This window comes from Zootermopsis nevadensis, unplaced genomic scaffold (assembly GCF_977971745.1).
Source record: "Zootermopsis nevadensis isolate Lab colony 2312 unplaced genomic scaffold, Znev_1.0 Znev_ptg000001l, whole genome shotgun sequence".
Classification (NCBI taxonomy): Eukaryota; Metazoa; Arthropoda; class Insecta; order Blattodea; family Termopsidae; genus Zootermopsis; species Zootermopsis nevadensis.
The window spans coordinates 14,140,212-14,154,761 of record NW_028259133.1 but is presented as its reverse complement, the minus strand read 5'-3'; the positions used below and the strand labels follow the sequence as shown (position 1 = coordinate 14,154,761).

Below are 14,550 nucleotides of genomic sequence, written 5' to 3'. Positions count from 1 at the left end.
TGTATTGCGACAAGCAAAGAGGAAAGGGTCTGGGTTTTTTGTGTCAAGCTGTACATTATGTGCCGGTATCCTGTCTTGGGGTTGTTCTTCCAGAAGAGATATAAACGAATTTAAAATTACTTCATATGTCCTTACCATTTTCTCAATGATACTGTTTCATCCGCATCATATCATTACATATTTTTTTATTGCCGTCATCTCGTGCGTTGCCAGGACAACCAGATGTCTCTCGTTGTCTGCGAGAGGAGGAATGGGCGGTTACCATAGCAACCAATCTGATAAATAGGATTAAGACGCATGCGCGACCACGCCTGCAGCCCCACGTCCTGTGACGTCAGAGGGGCTCTGCTGCGCGGTTTGCGGACTCCTCCTTCATCTCCACCCCCTGGAATCAGCCTGTTGCTGGCGACCCCTCGCAGTTAGGCAACGCGCTCGGCACCTGGCGGATCGTTGTCTTGTTTTCCCGGGCGAGCTGTTTTATTGTTAGAAAGATTTTAATACAATCCACAGAACAGTCGTGTAAATTATATATAAATTCTGTTTAACTGCATCGACGAGTATTGAAAATTAGGAAACGCCCGATCTGAGAAGACTTGGATCCTTGGAAGAAAGAAGATAACTTATTCTGTTTATTTTTATTTGTCGGTTGTCGTGTACTCGTTTTGTCCCTCGTGGAAAAAAAAAAATATATACCATCACCTGTTGTTTACAATTCTCGAATTACGAAGTCAGCGCCAAATATTCGTTCCCATTCTTCCTAGTTACGTAATAATATTAGGGAATAAGGAAACAGGTTGCATACGCAGCACCAACTTCTGCGTCACGAACAACGCTCAACCAATCAGGAAACTCGGAAGTCTAACCACCCACCCCCACCCCCTTTCCGGTTTTCCGTCTCTTTCTCTTAGTTTTCCTTTTCATCGGCCCGTCTCGTTCACACATTCTTCTCTTTCTCTCTCTCTCTTTCTGAATTTCCATTCGCAACGCAGAGTTACATATTTCTCTCTCTCTCCTTCTCACGGACCTTTCCTTACCTGACTCGAGCTGGTCCGTCCACCCGCCGGGATCCTTCATCTTCTATGCTCTTCGCAGGACTCAGGTAAAGTACTAATTACTTTAATTAATTGCTGTAAGTCCAATACACATCCGTGTCATATTTGCCACAATTAATTCTGTTGTTCAGTGAACATAATTTGCCTAATTCAATTCTAAAGGGCTTTGACGACGGTAGTTTACACTTAAAATTATTCATTGTCAGGACTTTTCCCATCGTGTTCTTTAAAATCACGACGTTTCGGAGGTTGGTTCTGTCTCCGTCTTCAGGAGAGAGGTACGTACTCTGTTGGGTCCCTTAGATAGAGCTAGTCTCTGACACTGGAGACAGAACCAGCTTCCGAAACGTCATGATTTTAAAGAACAGACGATGAATAATTTTAAGTACAATTTACCTACTTTGCTATTGTTTAAAGTTTCCTTATTGAAATATGCTTTATTTCTTGCTGTGTGACAAAATAGTCTAACATGGGTCCAGTTACACTTGTTTAATGCTTTGTGCTTTATAATGTGAAGCCAAATGATACAGGGGAAATTATCCAAAATAATAGTCTGTGCATTACAGTTTATCAAAAGGACACTCAATAGCCGTAGGTTTTATTTGTTTATCAGGCATTTTAACAAACGTAATAGTCTTTAATTTAGCTATCTCCAAGCTTTAGCATCAGTTGTGTGCTAATAGGCGTAAAATTAGGATGAGTTTAGTAGCTTCAGGTTTGTAAAACGACCCTCACCGCCTTATCGTGTATGATTATTTTTCGGATCATGGAAGCTGTTCTTGTGAGATTAATTAAAATGAAATTTGCATAAATTGTACTTCTCCCTATGTTATTCGTAGAATTTTTCAGTATGCTATGATATTTAATCGCATCAAAATATTTTCCCGTCATGAACGTAAATTTAACTTTTAAGGTTATCGTGTGACGTGTTTGAATGTCGGCTCATAGTGAAATTTCGACTTTTAGTATAATTAACTACAATCACTTAGAGTAGGGGCTATTAAGGACGTCATCAGACCTTATGGAGACTGTAGGGCTACACGGTGTTTCGTAATTTTGACTTTGAGCTTTCGTAAACACTTATGGAGACTCGCAGCAGAATAAGGCAGATAGGCGTAAATTCTTGTGAAGTTTTTGTATTTGATTCATTTCGAAAATAATATCGTATTGACAAAAGCTTAACGGTAGTGTAGCTGGGGACCACGCTTTACATAGGAGCTAGTTTTAAAAACATTGAAATCAAAACCTGCGATTTGCTCTCTATTAATATTTGGATTTAACCCTTTGTGACAAAGCTCGTCTTAAAAATATTTAAACATTCAGTTTTTACCTCAAAGAAAGTAGGATTATTTAACAATGAAAAGGATCCTTCATTAATGCAGTTAAAGAATAATAATACGTAAGCCCAGTAGTAACTATTTGTACCACCTGCTTCAACAGTCAACAGATTTAAATTTTTCCCCCTGGATCTCTTAAGAGGTTCATTGTAAATAGGGGTTGTCTTTTAACAGCATTAACCAGCTGATTTTTTATGGAACATGTTTAGTATTTCTTAGAGGTACAGACTAGTTTTTTAAAAACTTGTTTATACAACCTTCGGCTTTAAGGGGTTTGATTGATTTTCTTGTGGCGCACTAGTCCAGACTTAATGACGTCTCTGTTTAAGTAGTAGATGGTTTAATGTGTGATGTGACGGCTTTATGTGCACTTATCAAATACATTTTGTAGCTAAATTATTTTAATCTAACATTAAGAAATTTTTACAATTAACTTTTTATAATTTAAGTTTGGCCGAACCGTGGACGATGTATTGTGGAAACACACACCTGCCTTTATGTATATGTAGCAGTCTATTTTCAGAACTACTAAGGCCTATTTGGATGTAGTAGATGGCAGTAGACAGGTAGGCCTTGCGTAACTAGGCTTACTAATAATTGATGGTAGACATGACAAATTTTTGTTTCATATTCTCATTTTCTTGTGTCTTTTTCCGTCCAAGATTGGTCTCATAATCATCAAGGTTTAGGCATGTTGACCACTTGTCCGATGCCTTCTTTTTATGTGAACTTACGTTTTTTAATTTATTTACTTTTGTGTCAAGGCAAGCGGATCCTAATGCAAAATGAATTTACGTATAATAGGATACGGTTTATGATGGACTCTTGTTTGTGTTATGCTCGCCAGTGGCCTGCACATTTTCAGTAATGATTCTAGACGGCAGGATATTCTATTTAAGAAGTGCTGCTACCATTAGGCAGCTGTTAAAATTAAGTAACTTCTTGTTTGAGTGATGAAAGTTTGATTTTGACGTAATGGGATTGATGAAGGGGAACGGAGAAAGGATTTTGGGCCACACAAGGCATAAAGGATAAAATAAAAGGGAAAAACGATTAAAATATGAAAAAATCATTTCTCGTAAAACTGAAACGGGCATTTTACATTAATATTTAATTTTGCTGAATTTGAGAGACATTGTGTCCGTTAAAACCCTTGGCTCTAACTTCAGAATTACAGATTGATGTTTCACTGAAATTCTCGTTGTTATACTCAGAAATCATCACAGGAAGTCCAGAGATGTTAACATCTTCTTTGGTCGTCAGAGTGCACTCCGAACAGTGAACTATGAAATTTTGTAATCTCGATATGAACAGTGTGTGTGTGCGCGCGTAATCGATTTTGTTATAGGTATTTTGTATTGATGGAAATGGACTGACGTGGAATTCAAGAATAATTTAGAATTAACTCCAGAAAAAATGTGTTGCATGAAAGATGACAACTTACGGTCCTCATGTCTGAAGATCTCACGTATTCATGAAGGCCTCGGATTGTGAAACATGTTTGATACGTTTACATTAACATCATACAAGTTGCATTTACTCCGTGGTAACTCGTTTGTTGTAGGTCTGGGTAATTATCACATAAAACACAAACCCTTTAAGTATATTCTCTGGTGCGGCCTTTTACTGTAGGCATTCTCAGTAGTATGAAAATTATATAATAACTTGGACCGCTAATGGTTACGTCCTTACAAGTCACACACACACAACACAGCATATGTAAGCCTGACTTAATGTTCGTATGTATTAAATCCAACATACGGCATAATCAGATTTATGGTTATGCTAGGATCACTCTCCATAGCGAGCGAGAGGGTGTTGAAGGGTGTGTAGCGTACATTCATTACAAGGGTTGAGAGGTATATGTCACTTGCATATGACAGCACCAAAGTCCACCCCGTCCCAAACCCCTTTAGCTATCACCCCTCTGTATTCAAAGCAACCAGTTGAAATGATGGTAGAATTGATGCAGTAGTAGTTTAGTTAGACTTAAGTTCAGGGAATTTGAGGTGGGGGTTGGTGGTTCTGTTAGATTTTGAAACCTCTTCAGTGTTTAATAATTCAGAATTTGCTTCATCAACTAGTTACTCACTAATCTTCCCCCCTCTCCTACCCTCACCATCCTTCTACTCTGCTGACATCGTCATATATCCTGTTGCTGTGTTGTCTTGTCCTCTCGCTGTACTCTTTGAGCTGTTTCGTCAGGTGGAGAAGAAAACTTGGATGAAAGTTGTACGGCTATTCCAAGTGAGGATTACTATAGCCCGAAGCCTGTGCATGGATTATGAATTATTTTTACTTGTAATTTATTTTTTTGTAGAATTGAAAATTGTTTAAATAAGTTTTAGATCTTAGGTTTATGTTGATTAATTTAGTCTTGTTTTATGTGGAGAATCTGTAAAGTTCTGCTTGCGGATCATGGAAATTAGGGCTTATGAGTTTTATGTATGCCTAGACTCTATACACAGCTGTAGGCTTTAGGCCTATGTGATTGTATTAGACCGTTTAGGACCAGACTTAGATTAACCGGACGACAAGGCTTGGTTTGTCTTGATTGATTATATATAGGTAATGTAATATAATTTAACTGAATAAGAGTCACCAATTCCAGATTAATAGAAGTCCTTTCGATATTTATAGAAGTGAAACACGCAGACGGGTAGATAGACAGACAGAAAGAGAAACAAAGACATAACATTCTCATTATAATTCATGCAAATGTAGACAGCGTGATGTATTTTCCCTGAAAGCGTTTTGCGACTGTTTTATATTACTAATTTCTTTATTGTAATTTTTGTCCATCGTCTGTTGTGAATTCCGTTTTTAAAATGTCTTCAAAATCACGGTGTTTGTAAGAGTAGGTTTTTTGGATTTGCCTGTCATATAACAATGCAGCATTGTCAGAAACCTAAAGACATGGGCTAGAAATCATGAACTGTTTATGTTAATACGCTGTTAGTAGGAAATTGCGTATAGAAAACAAATTACAGCAACAAGTCAACACATTCAAGTGTCTGAGCTTCATTGCACCATATGAAGACAAGGACATGTCATGAAGAATGTAAAAGCTTAGAAAGGTGACTGGAGCAATGACTCTGGCACTCCAAAGTTCGTTTGGCGCAATAGCAAACTGCAACCGACGTTTACAAAACGTTGGCATTATGTGTTTTCATGGAAGTGGATCCTCGATGATTAGAATGAGGATGGCATCGGAAATAACATTTGTGGCTTGCACCTTCAGATCACAGAAGAAATGGAGGCATTCAGAAGATTCACATGGAAAGTTTGTCAGATTTGTACAGAATTACCGAAGTGATGGCAAATAGAATAAAATACCAAAGCACTGTGATGTCATACTTACAATCCTGTGTGAAAGATTGTATTGGGAAGACCACTGAAGGGACGGCGTAAGGTCGCAGCAGGTCACGTGCCCAAATAGACGATGGAACGATGATGAACACAAAATGTTACAAGAAACACGTTTCGAAACTCTTGATGCGTCCTTCTCAACTTCCTGAAGAGAATCTGACAGATGGGGTTATACATGAAAGTGTACAAAACTGTCCGTTTTATATACTTATTATAATTATATATTTTTATTATTAACGGTCTGGGTCGAACCCAGGTTCCTATATTGAATCACTGTATGGATATTATCTCATGTGTTGTTGACTAAACTTATTATAATTTTGTACTCTACATTTCCTAAATATATTTAATTATTAGTGCTATTGCAGTTTTGTGGTGAAATAGGACCTATACGCCTTCTGGATTTTGTGTTTATTCCCTCGGGGTCTTACGCAATACGTAAGAAACTGTAACAGTTTTGTAGTTTATAACAATGTCGAATGTTAACTAGATTTTAAAAAAGCTTAAATATTCTAGGAACAGTTTCTTTGTGTGATGATGGGCCTGTGTATTGGATTCTGAACATTTTAGAAATTTAATATCCGTCTTTAGAACAGGTCATTTAAACTTTGAAATTGACTTTTTGGCTGGAACTTAAGATCCATGTGACATAGCCATAATATTCACCTCGTTTATTCTTCTAACTTTTCCAGTCATAATAACTTTCGCAATTCGGATTTCTCGAATATAACAATGTTCTTATTTCTAACTTTCACAGAATGTTGTACTATTATCAGTTGTATCGTCAGATTTAGAAAAAGCCTCTTTATTTATTTATACGCACCGTTTAGTTGTATGTTTCTTCTCCCTTGAACACTATACCCTTGAACATTTGCTCTCTCTGTTGCAGTATATTTTGAACTAACTTTTTGAAATATTATATGTGCACGTCATTGCTTGTCTTTTTTTTGTATTTAAATAAAAAGTTCCCTCGTTCTCTCGGTGCTGGGTTTCACGGTAGAGCGAATATTCTGGTCTCCTTACAAAGGCAGATGGTTGCAAGTTCCTTGTAGCATAAAATGATCAGTCTTTGTGTTTATCCAACAGAAATGACTCTGTAGCTCTTTCTGCCAGTTTTTGGTTTACTTTATACCACATCAAACATCTGCCCATTTGCTTGTTATATGCGTAGTACGTAGAACGGTGACATGCGCTAAGACTCTGAGGTCACTTGTTTGCAACATGGATGTCTTCCTACGGCCTTGTTATATGTTATTTTTGTGACAGTTCAACACTCCAGGTCTGCTGGTCCACCTTCAAGTTCGCTGTAATACTATCCGAAGTTTAGCCTTGCTTCTAATGACATCTGGTATAGGGAAGTTGCCATAAGTTTTAGACATGGCCATCACCTTCGCGCTGGGTACGAAACATGGCCTCTCACTCAGAGGGAGGAACACAGTTTGCAGGTGTTTGAGAATAGGATGTTGAGGAGGAGATTTGGGCCTTGGAGAGAAGACGATCGGACATGGAGAAAACTGCATAATGTTGAGCTTAAAAATCTGTACCCCTCCCCCAGTATTGTCAGGGTGATTAAGTCGAGAAGAATGGGATGGGCAAGGCATGTAGAGCGCATGGATGGTGCGAGAGGTGTGCACTGGGTATTGGTTGGGAAGCCTGAGGGAAAGAGACCGCTGGGGAGACCTAAACTTAGATGGTAGGATAACATCAAGCAGGGTCTATGGGAGATGGAAGTTGAAGGCGACTGGATTTTATTGGCCTAGGACGGACCGGTGGAGGGCTTTGGTTAATTCGGGATGAACCTTCTAGTTAGTTAGTGTTCGTGATTGGGCCTTCTATCAGATTCTTTGGAGCTTGGCAGTAATGGATCATGAACTTCCCAGCACTGTGACACCGGACGTGAAGGTGGGGACAGTATGTTTCTCCGAAACATTTAAATCTGGCTTCGCGCTTACACGGTCTCACAAGCCAGAAGAACAGCAGTGCTGATAGTTACTGTGTTCACAAGACCCCGCTATAAGCCCCCTTTATTGAGCCAGATGAGTCCTATCCCAACTTCACACCCACTTCTTTAAGAACCATTTTAACATCACTTTCCTTTCCACATCTAGGGCTTCCAAGTGGTCTTTTTCCCTCAGATTTTCTAACAGTTTGTATGCATTTCTCATCTGTCATTTGTTTCACATGGTTTTACTTTTCATGCATCTTGATCCGATCGCCTTAATGTTCGATGGGGTACAATTTGTGAGGCTTTTCGGTGTGTACTTTCTTCCGTCTTCATGCAGCTATCTCTGTCTTCGGTGAAAATATTTTATCGCTCTGTTCTCCTGTAATGTGTCCTAATAAAGGTAAGTGAGTTCAAAATATTGCCGTGTTACGATGTGGCGCAACGTAACCTACTAAGAATACGCTGAATTCGCTTTTTCTGCTTAAAGAAATGTTAAGAATGGAAAAATTCACCTTTCACCCCAAGTTACACTTCGTAACATTGGCATTTATTATTAATCTTTACGAATTCAGACTCCTGCATCCGTTCCACATATGACAAAAAACACCGTCTTTCTAGAAACAGCATTATCCCTGTACCACGTCCACCCTACATCTTATTTTTACGTCATATTTGTTCCATTTAGATGTCTCGTACATTTAAAAGCAAGTGTTATGAAAGCCTTAGAGTTGGTGGAAAATCTAAGGAAAATGTTTCTTTTCCGTGCGAACGTGGCGATACGTACAAGTGAATTCTAAAAGACTCTGTAAGACTGAGGTCTCGCACTTATCCTGTGATTCAGAGCAATAGCGTCATAAGTTCGTTGTTCTCAACAGCGACTGAACTGCTGAACTGTCTCCATTTTCAGTGCAGATGAATTATTCAGGTTTAGACGGCGAATTTAGTGGTCGAAACATAAAGCTGACGATATCATAGAGTTACGCGTATTTGCCATGACTTTGAATTCTGCCTAGAGTGACGAAGCATTATTTTTCTCATAAGTCTCGATTAGAATTCTGCTTGGCTGTTGCGCACGATTCACTTGAAGTTACAAATGAGCGCTACTGTTAATCTGAATTTAACATGAAAGATATTCATATTGCGTAACTTCTGAATTTGTGTGTCTTAAAACCTAACATGTCGATCGCTGGTGACTTTTAAGTTGATTAGGAAAATCCTAGTTCGGTGTCTGTTGTGCTTGTATGAACAGTACTCCTTCGCGTCATATTTTAGCTCTCATAGTTTACGTAAGTATATGGAAAGCGTATCAACCTCATACAAAATTCTTCTGGCGAGATTAACTCTATTTGTGAACGAAATTATTGGGGATCATTAGTGTGGTTTCATATGTAACCGATCAATAACTGATCAGATCTTTTGCATTCGTCAGATACGAGAGAAACATGGGATTAGGCTACATCAATTGTTTATAGATTTCAAAAAAGTCTCTGACTCTGTTGAGAGAGAAGTGCTATACAATATTCTCTTTGAATTTGGTATACCAAAGAAGCTAGTGAGCCTAATAAAAATGTGCTTAAATGAAACCTGTAGCAAAATTCGTATAGGTAATTATTTATCTGACTCATTTTCCATCAAGAACGGTCTAAAACAAGGAGATGCTTTGTCTCTATTGCTCTTTAACTTTCCTCTAGAATACACTATCAGGAAAGTCCAAAACTAATATCAGTGCCTCTGCCGGAAATCGAACACCGGTCTTCCAGTCGCCACTTTGCTGGTTGAGGAATTACAGCTTATGGACTTTTGCGTTGTTACAGATTTACAGAAATACAGAAACGTAATTTGATAAATTGACCAATGGTAGCTTCCGATTCTTATTCGACAGTTAGTGAGTTCATGTCTCTAACCACGCAGACCGTCTACCTTGACGATTACGCGTGGTTTTTTTAGGTTTCTCAGTCTGTAACGGCCTTGTCGGGACAATGTTTTACATCAGGCAACGACCGCTTCCTTTCATATCCCTTTCAATTCTTATTTCATTAATTATCATACCATTAGACGCTACATAGACTGAAGAATTGTTATCGTAGCTAAATATACCATAAATGAATAAATAATCAATAAGCTGACTACTATAAATGATATGATGACTGTTCATAATAGTTTTACACAAAGTTTTTGGTCTGTGTTGGGAACTGAAGATTTGTTTCGGAGTTTCTTCGACTACAAAGCTTCAACTCTCTTTGTACGCAGCCAGCCTGATTCCCTCCATCTCCCCAGTTTTGTTCCAATTTCGTATTCAAAATAGCAGCTTGCGCCTTCTCTCTTCAGACTGCATGGCAATTACTGAAGAATCTTACCCCTTACACCCCTACAGCCCCGCGGCATCAGCCTCTTTTCTTACGTACAAAGCGTTGCTTTTTGACTTCGTCCTAAAATAGGAAATACGAAATGAAAGAAAAAGGAGAAGTGTGAAACAAGGGAGGAGTGAAAAAATCAACGCATACACAATTTAAATTTTAACATTTTTTGTTCGCGATTTGGTTTGCAAATTCTTTTCTGCTTCGGGCCATACGGTATGAAGCAAACCATCAAACGACAGAATTCAAAGGAGAAGAACGGAAGAGGGTGGGTAGAAGGAGGAGATACTAACATATTTCTCGCTTAGGAAATATTTTAGCTTTTTCAATGTGTATTTTGATGTATTTTGTTCATTGTATGTTCACGTACAGTCTCTTAAGGGGATGTTACGTAGTTCTTTTTGCCTGTAAACCGGGGAACATAGACAGTAACATTGTTTACTTGTGTCGCACTGACTTCTGTGACGCAAGTTCTTACATATATTAAAAGTAAACATAAAGAAGGCCTTTAGTTGTACTATTCGAACTTGGTACAACTGGTACATTCTATTTGTAGGCAGGACTGAAGTTGTTTCTTTCAGCCTCAGAATATAAAACGTAGTTTCCTGAGTCACTTATGTGTCAAATAATTTTAGTGCTTTGAAAATCACAAACACCTTAACAATTAAAATTTCGTGTGTCTGAAAAGTTTTAACGTTTGACACTTAGAGTGGCTGGGCTTTCAGACATATACTAGTCATGGTGTAGGTTCCTTGTTGAGAATCTGATGGTCGCCAACATGGCAAAGGGATATCCTGAAGTTTGCTGTCTTCTGGGTTATTGCGACGCGTAATCTGGCATCGAGCATTTTTGAAACGTCGGTAAACTTCTATCAGACACTGCAAAATAACCCACAAGATAGCCATCCGTATACTCGTCGCCGTGAAAACCATAAATATGACTGCCTGATGCCCTGTCTTCTACGGAACCCAAAGTTTCATTCCTTTGTTGACAAGTTGCCCACCACTGGACGCTTCCGGAAACCAGATATTGAGTCCACAGCCTCTCATCCTAGTTGTTTGAGATAAACTAAAATACCAACTTCCTTCGACGTCTAGTGCCACAAGCGCCCCTTCTGATAAATGACGTTACTATTGATGTATGTCATTTATATCTCAGGTCAGTTTTGTGTCTTTAAAGTGAACGTATTCCTAATACGTCTTGCTTACATTCCTGCGCCATTAAAGCACAGCCGTGACTTTCGTCACCTGCGGAGAAAAGCAGACACTGGTCGTTCATTTATGGCATTATCGAAATTATGATCGATATTTAGCATATATTTTATGGATATTACCAGATATCTGAGACTTATCTTTACACAAATATAAAAATGATTAAATTCGCTGTATGTATTTATTTTATTTCCATTTTCGTCACAAAAGCTCTCATCCTTGATGGTAATTTAGAAATATGAAATGGTCATATTATTTTCTGTGTTATCCCACGTACATTCAGGTATTTGAAAGGAGTTGGAGAATCTGAAACCTCCTTCAAATTATTCAGATCATTGTATGAGGTTCGAGGATTCACGGCGGTGAGGATGCCCGTAATAGTTTTCTGGGTTGTGAAGCCGCGTGGACTTTCATGTGGGTACCAACGTTTCGAGGGAACATTTTCAGGGCTAAATATACACTAAGTCTTTCGGCACTTCAATCTAGACCACCTTAAATGAAACTCAGTCTCCTGCAACTTTATACCGCCCCCTTCATTTAAATCAAAGAACAGGAACTGTGGTTTCGGAAACGGCAGCTCGGAAATGTATTTCAAGTTTTGCGAAGTATTGGAACTTTGACTTCTGTTCGACTCACAATCCCAAATACTTTCTTCATTTTTCAAGCGTTTCTTACTCATAGCTAAGAACTTTAGAATTGTATTCAGAGTTTGGGTATATAGTGTATTTACATCGCGGTTCAGAAAATTGGTCTAGGGTATTCTAGGGGTGGTAATTTTGAAGGGGAAATCGGTTGAGGATCAATTTGTCATACTTTCTGCCCATCCCTTCCTCCCATCACCTTTCTTTTCCTTACCCCCAACTGTTGTCTTTCTCCTTCCAACTTTCCTTTTGAGGAGACATTTTAATTACAACTCACCCCCTGCAGTCTTCTTCCTGTAACCAATCCCACCCTTCAGACTGGAAGCAAGTAACCACCCCACGTTGCCCATATATTTTCCACTACACCTGCTCCTGATTCTAACACTCATTTGTCTTTGCTAAAGTTTCAACCAAGATGGGGGTAGACATTAGGTCGGGGTGAAATACTACTAATCATTTTGGAAACATCGTCATGAATTACATTTGTAATTATACTTAATGCAGATTTATGCACATGTACGTAGTTGTTTTAAAGATTGGGATAACTTTCAGAGTAGCTTCTTTCTGTGTGTTAGCTAAAACTTTTAGAGAGTCTGTCTCGTCTTTCAGAACCTATAAGCAGTCTGTCAGATAGGCGTATGGATTCATTCTGAAGATGTGCGTAGGTTATTGTGCGTTTTCAGTAATGTAGAATAAGCTGAGACTGGATTACGTTTAACAACTTTCTGCATTCAAAAAATATGAGGTATGAAATATAGGACTACTATTTCACTCGTGGTTCTACATGGGCATGAAATTTGATCTCTCACCAAAAGGAAGAATTTAAATTTAGTATGAAGATGGCTGTGTTATGAGTTGTCGCGCCGTGTAGTTTTGTAGAATGTTACTGATGTTTCAGAGGTACTTACTGCTTCTATCAGCTATGATGGAGGCAGTAAGCACTTCTGAAACGTCTGTAAACTTTTGCCATTCTACTTGACGCAACATCATGAAGACAACCATCTTTGCATTTGTCGCGGTGAGAAATTCAGATCGCACCTAGCTGTCATTCATTAAACATTCTTGCAACAAACATGTCGTATAGCTCAGAAATTCCTAATCCAGATGCTCCAAACGCCTTTGTACTGTGAACTAAGCGTAGATTGGAGGATGATACTAAAACGGTTAGTAATTAAAGAGGTAAATGTGGGCTGTTTCGAACACGATAAGTGAAATTCTAGTTCCCCTAAAAGTGATTGATTTCTTTGCCGGCTAAGAGACTCTCTGGTTCCCAGACGGACTGTGCTGTATGGAATTAGTCTGATAGGGTTACTGACATTGTGTGTAATGATTTAAAGGGAGTGAGTTCTGGTAGGCCTGTAAATACATAGCATGCTAAATTCTAACCCTTGCCTGGGGCTGTCTTACATCTCCTTAAAACCTTCACGTTGAATGTTCTGGAAGACTTTCAGAGTCTCGAAACAGCGATTTTCAATATTTGTGCTTTCACAATCCACTCTTATAATCGCAGTTCTTTTGATAGTTTCTATTTATTGTCTTATTCTTGTTTCTCGGGTTTCACCAATTTCTCCAACGTTGATCCTATCACCCCTCCTTTACTCATCGTGAGAGTAGGTTAATACTTAAAGCAAATCTCTCTTGTTCTCTCCTTTTTCATTTTCTTTTTGTCCTTATCCTGGTTTCTTCGTAGAGCTTCGTTAATCCCCCTACGCTCTCCCAAACATACCGAGGGGAGTCGAACCAAATCCCGCAAACACTAATCCCTTTGGATCAAAGTCTGCTTTGGATTTCTAGAGGGCTTTAAAAGCATATAGGCCTACCCGTAACCCACTTTGTGTTATTTAGGGGTTACTGCTGCGCCATCTGCAGAACGCTTTCTGTAATGGTGGTGGTGGTTGTGGGGAAAATAACTCCTCGACCGGTTTTCCCCAGTAATTACTTTTAGTAAATAGGTCATTCGATGGGGGCGCAGGCTACAGGTTGCTCTGAAAATAATTGCCGTCAGCTGTAGGCATTTATCTTGGCGGTTCTTTCATTCACACAGAAAGTGAATGCACAGTCTTACAAATAAATTACAATAAATCTTATTAGAGGATGAAGGGGAGAAATGGATAATAGACTAATAAGAGGAAAATAATTGTGTTCTGGGAATTTATCCGTGATTTAAGTTTTAAATAATACACTCGCAACGTTTCGGAAGCTGGATTCTGTTTCCGATGTCATAATTTTGACGACGGACAAATTCCAAAAAAATTATTTTACATGTAAAATCCGCCGTAGTCAAAAACTGTCAGATTTCAAGGACAGAAGAGCGTGCAACATTATCCTGATAAATTTTCAGGAAATGAAGGTTGTGAAATTTATCTGGTATGGACGTAGGTATAAATTATGTTTAAATCCACTTTCCATTCAGACGTAATATAGGATTTGGGTACTTTATATTCAGGTTTGCCGTAGGAAGTATGAAGCCTGGTTACGCTGTTACACAAATGTGATAAAATTATGACGAATATAGTCGTTTTCAAGATGATACGGCGATCAAAAGATTCCTACGTCTAACTACATTACAGCAGAAAATGAGGTAACGTACAATTACCTTTATCATCTTCGGAATAGGGTTAGTAGGTTCTCTGGGACG

At 38.7% G+C, this 14,550-nt stretch overlaps 1 protein-coding gene across 10 annotated transcripts in view; it reads left to right on the top strand.

The window, feature by feature from the left end:
* The window catches only part of bru3 (CUGBP Elav-like family member bruno 3), a 704,578-nt gene that overhangs the window by 303,751 nt on the left and 386,277 nt on the right, over positions 1-14,550 (top strand). For 2 of the 10 annotated variants that reach the window (XM_087343441.1, XM_087343425.1), the window contains exon 1: positions 417-1,099. The exons of the other annotated variants lie outside the window; for them this stretch is intronic. The gene's annotated coding sequence lies outside the window, so the exon portion shown is untranslated. Of the gene's footprint in view, positions 1-416; positions 1,100-14,550 lie in introns of those variants that run through there. 10 annotated transcript variants of the gene reach the window in all.